The sequence below is a fragment of the Hydractinia symbiolongicarpus genome, chromosome 6, assembly GCF_029227915.1.
Source record: "Hydractinia symbiolongicarpus strain clone_291-10 chromosome 6, HSymV2.1, whole genome shotgun sequence".
Classification (NCBI taxonomy): Eukaryota; Metazoa; Cnidaria; class Hydrozoa; order Anthoathecata; family Hydractiniidae; genus Hydractinia; species Hydractinia symbiolongicarpus.
In genome coordinates, this window is record NC_079880.1 from 21,792,278 (window position 1) to 21,801,360 (window position 9,083).

The window sequence follows — 9,083 nt, forward strand, 5'->3', positions numbered from 1 at the left end:
ATGGGTAGTTGTCGTTCTATTCCTTGTGACATTGCTGTCAAGCATATTTGGGATTGGGCCATTAGACATGACAATTGGCTTACTATCTCACACATTCCAGGGTTTCCTAATGTAGAAGCTGATGCAGAATCTAGGAAGCATGAAATTAAAACAGAATGGAAATTGAGTGAAAAGATCTTTCTGGACATTGTTTCACACTTTCAATTCTTCCCTGATATTGATTTATTTGCCAGTAGAATCAATACTCAACTGGCTACATTTGTTTCATATAGACCAGACCCTTGTACTACACATGTAAATGCTTTCACTATTAATTGGCATGGTCAAAAAGTCTATTGCTTTCCGCCTTTCGCCTGTGTAGGTGCAGTTGTTCAAAAAGCAATTCAGGACAAAATTGAAGGCTTGATTGTTGTGCCAAATTGGCCAAACCAATTATGGTATCCATTACTTCTCCAGGTTTCTGTTACAAATCCTTATGTAATTTTACCTTCTAGGGAGCAGATATTTCTTCCAAATCAACCGTCGTTACTTCATCCGCTACACAAGAACCTGAAGCTTCTTGCAGTGTTGATTCGAACCTGATTGTGCAATTTGATGTTTCTGACAAGGTAAAGTCTTTGCTTATTAAATCATGGACTTCTGGAACAAGGAAGCAATATGCACCTTATATCAAGAAATGGCTTGAATATTGCAGCACCAAAACCTTGATCCAACCTCAGCTCCTACGGTTGCAGGTGCAGATTTTTTAGCTGAGTTATTTTACTCCACCAAGTTAGAATACTCTGCTTTGAATACAGCCAGATCTGCTCTATCATCTATACTCCAACCTGACCATGGGATAACGTTTGGCAACCAACCTATAATCAAACGTTTATTGCGTGACATTTTCAAGGAACGACCAACTCTTCCTCGATATACAATCACTTTTGATGTGGATTTCGTGTTGAGGTACCTTGACTCTTTGCCACCACCAGAAGAGTTATCTTTACAATTATTAACGCAACGTTTAGCTGTCTTGATGTGTGTTCTTAGTGGTCAACGATCACAGACACTCAGTGTTTTATCTTTAGATAGTTTGCATCAGGAAAATGAAAAATGTGTTTTCTTTATTCACAGTTTACTTAAACAAAGTAGACCGACAAATCACCAGAAACCATTGGAATTTTTTGCATATCCCACTAACAGGAAAGTCTGTGTTGTGCAAAACCTTACAGAATACCTTGCTAGAACTAATGGTCTACGCAACAATGAGAAAAGGCTTTTCATAAGTTATGTTTCACCCCACAAAGCTGTAACATCTGCAACTATTGCTAGGTGGACCTGTAAAATGTTGCAAGCTGCAGGGCTGGACACAAATGTTTTTAAGGCACACTCAACTCGTGCTGCTTCTACATCAAAATCAAAACAAACTGGTTTGTCTCTTTTAGATATTGGAAAAGCGGCTGGTTGGTCCAATGGAAGCACTTTTGCAAGGTTTTACAATAAGCCTGTTACGACCAATTTTGGACAGCATATTTTGATGGAATCCAACATTTGATTAAACTTTATTTATGTGTATGATATAGAGTGGTGGTTTAATTTTTTGTGGTGTACATATATTTTGTGTTATGATATCACCATTTAGTGAGTCTTGTATATTGTTGTTTTAATATACCCTTTACTGGTATTTAACCTAGCTTTGAAGTCTCATATGGATTCTTGCCAGGGTGCCGGAACCGAGTGTGCAAAGGTGGGGAACCTATAGGGGAAAATAATTCTAATCAAACTGCACTGTGCTTGTTTAATTTGGTGAATTAAACTTTAAAAAACACTGCAACATATTAATGATTTAAATCCAATCAATCTTTTTTTCAATAAGCTGTTTTACACTGCTTTTAATACTAACCAACTGTTACCAAACACTTGTATTTTAATATGCAAACAGTTGCAATTTTAAAAGGCTGGCTATGTTGCAAAATAAAAACAGTGCAGACCATTTTCGATTTACTAATATAATGATACAATAACAAAAAATCAATAAAAGTGCATATATTTTGCCAATAAACAAAATTTTTCTATTGAGAAAAATTAAGAAAAAAAAAAAAAAAAACTACATAATTTAAATTTTCATCTTAAAAATAACAATAATCATAACAATATTTCAAACTAACTAAATTAATTTACAGAATCTCCTATTTTAATGATTTCTATGAATTGCAGTGACACAAATTACCTCTCTATTGTAACAAATAAAATTGTAAATTTGACACTAAATTGTGACATTTTTAGTGTCAACGACATTTTAGTTAATTGCTTAGTACCAAACTGTAGTTTACACTGTCGGTTGGGATATAAAGTCATTTTAGTACCTATTTCTGCGGCTTACTTAAATTTATTTTATTGTACTTCATAATAAGGGTAGACAAGGCATGCAATTGACTCCCCCAAGCCTTACAATTGTTTCGTTTTCTTTAAAATCATGGAGTTTTTTTGATGGTTGGAAATGGCTCGTTAGTCCACAAGGTATAACAAAATGGGCATATTTTGCGTCTGCCACCATATTTAAAGTATAAAAATATGGTTGACATTCTTTAAAATAGCACATCTTCAGACCTTCTTGCAAAGAATTGATGCTTTTCTTCACAGAATGAATGTATTTTTTTCCTGAGAATAAATGTAGTTTTCTTGGCAGGATGAATGAACTTTTCTTTCTTAGAATGAATGAACTAGGATGTAGCACATTGAGCTCTTTTTTACCTTTTCTCAGTAAAAGCAAAAATTAGAAAGCTTGTATAGAAAAAAGTTTTATGCAGATGACATGGCTGATGTAACAAGACTACAACTGTAAACACTGTGGCGAGACATTCTCTCAGAGACAGAGCAAGTCTAGACATAAAGAACATCGCTTAGCAAAGCAGATTGCTGGGAAAAAACAATTGTGTGGTTTGTGTCAAAATATATTACCCAGAAAGCGACATTAACAACCATGTTCTGGGAACTTGCAACAAAACATTTCTAAGAGCATTTCATTTAAATTGAAGCATGAAGAAGTTTCATCTAAAATGAAGTTCATTTATAGTCTCCCATGGTGGTATTAAAGCGTCAATTGAAGCAACAAGAACAACCAACTTACACAGATGAACTAGCTTTTAATGCATGCCACTGTGGATACACCCAAGAAGGAAACTATAAAGGGCAAAGTTTTGTCAGCATGTAGTCAATTAATAATTACTTTAGCTTTCCTTTATACAGAATTTGTAATTCCAAAAATATTTATGGGATTTGATAAAAGCCCTACCTTATTTTTTTCAATGTTAGGTAAATCCTTCTTAATTAAAAAATAATGACACCAACATTAGTATGAAAATCACGATATAGAAGAAAGCTATCTGTATTAGTTAAGAATGATACAAGTATATACATGAAGTAATGACACGAGCTTGTTAACTTCATGCACTTCATAGCAGCAAGTCGTGTGTTACCGAGAAAAACAATCACCATTAAAGTTGATGAAGCTGATGGTGTGTTCGCTTCAACTTGTCTGTTGCAACTAGTATTACCAAAACAAGCAGATACATTTGAAAAACTTGTGTATTGCTGGCAAGAGATTGCAACTATGTTGTGTAGGATGTAACTAGGATGTACATAATGTAAGCTAGCATATGTATAATACAAACTAGGAAGCGTATAGTAAAGGTTAGCATGTATATAAAAAAAGCTAGCATGCAAAAATAATAGCCGTTGAATATTGCTACATATGAGCAACCATAGTTGTCAGGCTTCGTGTTTCTGACAATGGCAAAATTTAAACCGATCTTGAATCCACTTTAACAGTAATTGTAGTTACGAAAAGAAAAGTGAAATTTTATAAAGGGTTGTGGAGTTTTGTTGTCAACCATTCCGGGAACTTTATCATCAATACCTGATAGAAAATCCCAATGGGTATTTTTCACACCTAGAGACTATTCTGTGTCAGTCACACTACAAGCAAAGATATTGAGATGTGTTATTGTCGACTTCACCTCCATACCCGCTGGTTGATCAAGTCTTTATTGGAATGTTCGAAAAAGCCAAAAATTAATCTACAAATCCGGAATAACGTGTATTTCTTTGAGCATCTTTACAGTTAGGATTACACACCAAGTAACAAGCTAACTTGAGAAAAAACGAAGTGTCAATAAAATAAAGTCAAAGATCTTCTTAAAAGCGTAAAGGATGATGTCAAAGTACCTATTAATCATTTTGAAATGGTGCCAACAGTCCACAAGAAAGGACTCCGGTCCAAACTGAACCAAATATTGAGTTTTTGCTAAATTTCATCGACACAATGCTGCCTAAAATTATTCATCAGTTTTTCAAGGAAATAATTAAAAGAATAAAAAAAAAAAAAAAACAGAAAAACCCAACACAACACAAGTATAAAGATGAGCAGAACTTTAATCAAGCGCATATTTCTGAACCTAAGTACCCTGGATGTCTAGCTGGGTCAGCTCAAAGAGGTCCGCGGACGGTCATCAGCAGAAACTAGACATCCCAATCTTCTAAAGTAAACTTTAACAGTTTTCTGTCCAACTTTACTAGTCTTTGTTTCTTTTGACTCGGGTATAAAGTGGAGTCGTGTTTACTCCATCTCTTTTAAAAACGTATGACTCGTGGCTGTTAATAATCCGGTTATCGCAGAAAATTATCTTACCTGTAAACATTTTAGTCGAAGGCTATGGTTGTGTAGCGGCCATTATTTCACTTGCCGCAATGGTTATTAATAGCTCTTTATTGAAAATACGACATTTTACTTTTTCATCTACAGTAAAAGGTATGAAAATGGTACCAGGGTAAGCAATAATACGGGAAGAAATTTTCGACACAAGTCCGTTGCTACTGGCGAACGTTTTAGTTGTAAATGAGTTGAGAATGGCACGACACCATCTCCTTTTTAAGTAGAGCGGTTTGATAAGCCTCATAAACATGGCAAAAGTAGGCATTTGTGTCTAAGAACTTCTTGCTTTCAAAGAAATTATCTAAAGAAGATTGTAACGTAGGGTGCAGAGAGAATTGGATGAAGCTATAACTTGTGAGGATCTGATATTATTACATGTATCACAAGTGGTGGATGTCTTGATGCCGATAATAAAGGTCTTTCAAGAAATGGGAAATCCAGTGACAGACCAGGTAGGAGATATTCAAGAACCTCAGGGACGTTATGCTGAGCAAAGATATTAAACATGCTTCCCTTCACGGCTGAGATATGATTTTTCAGACAACGCAAAAAATGAAAGGAGTCAACTGGACTCTTCAATATTAAGCGAAAAAAAGTATTTCAATATCTCACAACTTTCACGTAATCTAGGTTTTTCTTCTTAAATGTCGTGTGTTTTTCCTGTATTAATACTTCTTTTGTCCAAATAAGTAAAAAAAATAACAAACAATAAACCTGATATAACGATGCATACTTATTCTATATTTGGTATATGCTTAATTTTATTATTAAATTGTATTGTATAAGATACCAGATCAGGTAATGTTTTACAACAAATATATTGTCATTTCGGAGTGTCCTTAACAGCTTAACCTTTTTAACAATCTGATTTTCTATTTTTCTATTTCCTATTTGAGGACACACCAATGAAGAACAGTGTGATGTTGCAACAATAGTATATTTAGATATTTGTGCAGCTAGGGTACCACTATTGATTACCCTCTTTTGTAGTGTGACCATAGTGTGGACCCTAGCTGCGCCTTTTTTTCTTTGCTTTAGGTTGTCGCTCCCCCTTTATGGATTTGGCTCAATATAAACAGGCCAGCATTGTATTATATTGTTGAGTTGATGTTAGTTATTATTGATGAAGGGACATGGTTTCTCTATTATTATATAATGTTTATCCATGTGTTAAACCCTAGCCAACATTTGGTGGGAAGTTCTATATTCAAAATATATGCAAATATATAAAGGCTAAGCCGGCAAATATCGCTGATTGTGCTCCTATTGTTCCAATTAAATCAATTCATTATTTAGAACTCATATCCGTTGATTACCTAAAATTAGAAAAATGTAAAAGAGGGTTATAAGTATGTGTTAATGATATGTCATCATTTCACTCAATTCACTAAGACATTTGGAACAAAGAACAAATCTAGACGCAGATTATGATTATTAATGAATTTTTGCTGAAGTTTAGCCGAATTATCTGGCGTAAATCATCTCATGGAACACAGTATCACCCCATGGGTGATGGACAGGTTAAACGAATGAACCGCACCTTCATCAGCCTCTTGAAAACTTTTCCATCAAAATCGAAAACAAATCGGAAATTTGATTAAAATTGGTATTTTTATATAACAGTACCTTCTGCAAATCAACTAGATTGTCACCTTTCTACTTATTATTTTGAACGGCACTCACGTCTACCGATTGATTTGATGTTCAGTATTGATGATGAAGAACTGTATTTGGAGCTTGTATGGAAATTAAAAGAATCCTACAATTCGCCATCAAGGTAGCGTCCAAGACAGCCAAATCTGGCAAATTTCACTGCGATCAGAGAACGCATGGTCGAAGTATCGACAAAAGAGATAGAGTGTTTGTGAGAAACTTAAGTCAGCGTGGAGGAACTGGGAGACTTCGTTCTTATTGGACAGAACATGTGCAGATTTTTTCTTCAAAATCACCAGGCATACCTGTCTTCGAAATAGTTAGTGAAGATGAACTTTTGAGAAGAATACAAGTGTTTCACAGGAGAGAAAAGTGATGCCAATGACGATATGGCAGACGATGTACCTGTTCCGGAAGAGGAGGGTGGAGATGAAGATGACGTACAGTTGAAAGCTTCAGTTATAGACGACAAAAATGCTAAAATTAGAGGACTTGAAGTTCAAAATCAAAGTGTGGACACTCCTGGGATTGAAGAGGATCAAGCTGATGACAACACAAGAACTCGACGTCAACGACGAGCTCTAAGACGGTTGACGTTTGATGATCTTAGTGGCAACATCACAGAAGTACCTTTATGCATCTTATGTATTAACCCTTGCTTTTCAACAGGCAATAAAGTCAAAACAACACAGACTGCATCTTGAATCTTCTACATCGAACGATGCATACACACGTGTAATATTTACAAGAAGTAAATTCGTTCATCACGCTACATGCACACGTGTAATTTTACAAAGAATTTGTTCACCAATTACTACATGCTACATTAACTAGAAGTGTTACATGGTTCAGCATCTGTGAAAGAAGATACAATTCAAGTGGATGATGAAAACTTGACGAACTGTTAAGCTGTAAAGCTTGACATCTGGATCTGACAGACTTGATCATCTATCCATGTCTGATGTTGTAGTATCAATCCCATATACAATTCCAGATTCGACATACAATCCAGGATTCAACATACGATTTAAGATGTGTCAGTATTAACGTTCTTGGTTGTGCAACAATAACGATTCAATACGTTTATTTCTCAAGACTCCATCAGCAATGTTTTAATCTGATAGGCCGAAATTTTTAATGTCTGGCATTGTTAACTTAAAATGAATGCAAACGTATAAAGGACACGCCGGTAAATATTGGAAATTGTGCTGGAGCTAAAAACAATGTGATATGGAAAGAAAACTTGGGTTTGTTTCCGGTACGAAAACTTAGTTTTTTTAAAAAAACTGACGCAGCAGGATTGTACATGGAAATTTAATTAAAAATAACAAATGACTTTGTGTATTTCTCTGATCTTCAATAACAAACTCGTCCCCGGTTCATGTCTATTTTCGTTCGCATAATCAAAATAAGAAAAAGAAAAGTTGCGTTCTTAATAATTTATAAAGCCAGAAATTAGAGTTAAAAACTTACGACCGGGAGTCCGAAAGTAAAAATATACTTTGTGGTGTTCACTTTTGGATACGCTGTCAAAAAATCACGGAACATCTTTCATTCTTATAAAATTAATCGTTGAAATGTCTAAGTTGTATCAATTAATCCTAAAAACATTTTAGGTGACGACTAAGGCAACTCTTTAAAAATTAGATCATCATCTAATTGTTAATTCAAAGCAAATTATAATCTTTCCTTCACGTCACATTTCCAGACAATAGTGAAAAAAAATAAGAAGAACGAGTTGGTCAATGATATTCAATAGCACGTTTCACAACGTGATATTGAATATCAGTGGAGTGAAACAGTAACAGAAAGGTATGCATAGAGAAAAATTGTGAAACAGAGGTGCTAAAATGAACAAACAAAATTTGTATTCTTTAAAACAAGTTGAAATATCATATACAAAAAATATCAATATCTTTGTCATCAGCTATGTCTGCTGCAGGAAGATTATTTATTATTTTACATTCGCAGTGATTATTCGAGATTAAGCATTAATGCGAGATTTCTTCTTGGAATCTCTTCTAGAAAAAGATAAAAAAAATAAATCTTTATATTATTCATTTTTAGAACATATGGTGTACCCGTTTCTTTACGTAACCGGAACAAATTGCGACTGCAGGCTGAGAGTAAGCAGAATGCAATAACACGAACTTCAGACGAGTCGGAAAAAATCATAGTATCTGTCATCTGTCTCAAACATATTTCTAGGGTATGAAAAGACTGCATTTACACACTGGTGATCTCTAGCAGTACACATAGGAGCAACAAAATTGTATAACTGATGTCAAAAAATATCAAGTGAATTCAAAATAAACTTTACTGGTTTGGAAAAAGACGCTACAATTACAAAAAGTTAACATGGTATGTTAATAACATTTTAGTGTTCTTTTAAAAAAAGTGTACTTGGGCTTATATATATTTTTCCAGTGTTACATCGGCCAATGCTAGGCATATAATGAAAGAATTACTGACGTTATGTGGTTGCAACATTAACAGATTCCGCTGCTGTGTTACTTCTAATGACATTATTGATAGTTTATCAAGAATTGGAAGGAAAAAACGAAGGTATATCTACTTACTAATTGTTTTCTTTTTGACCAAAACTCGTCCCAACATTGCTAATTTTTATGTACAACCTTATCTTCAGGTTGAACGTTTCAAACATCAAAGATTTGTCGATAACCGTAGAAGCTAATTAAAAGAAGTAAAGTGGAGAGTACAATTCAGGTCACCT

General features: G+C 34.5%; 1 pseudogene; it reads left to right on the forward strand.

The window, feature by feature from the left end:
• LOC130648180 (uncharacterized) lies at positions 1-1,537 on the forward strand (annotated as a pseudogene).
• Positions 1,538-9,083: the final 7,546 nt, after the last annotated feature.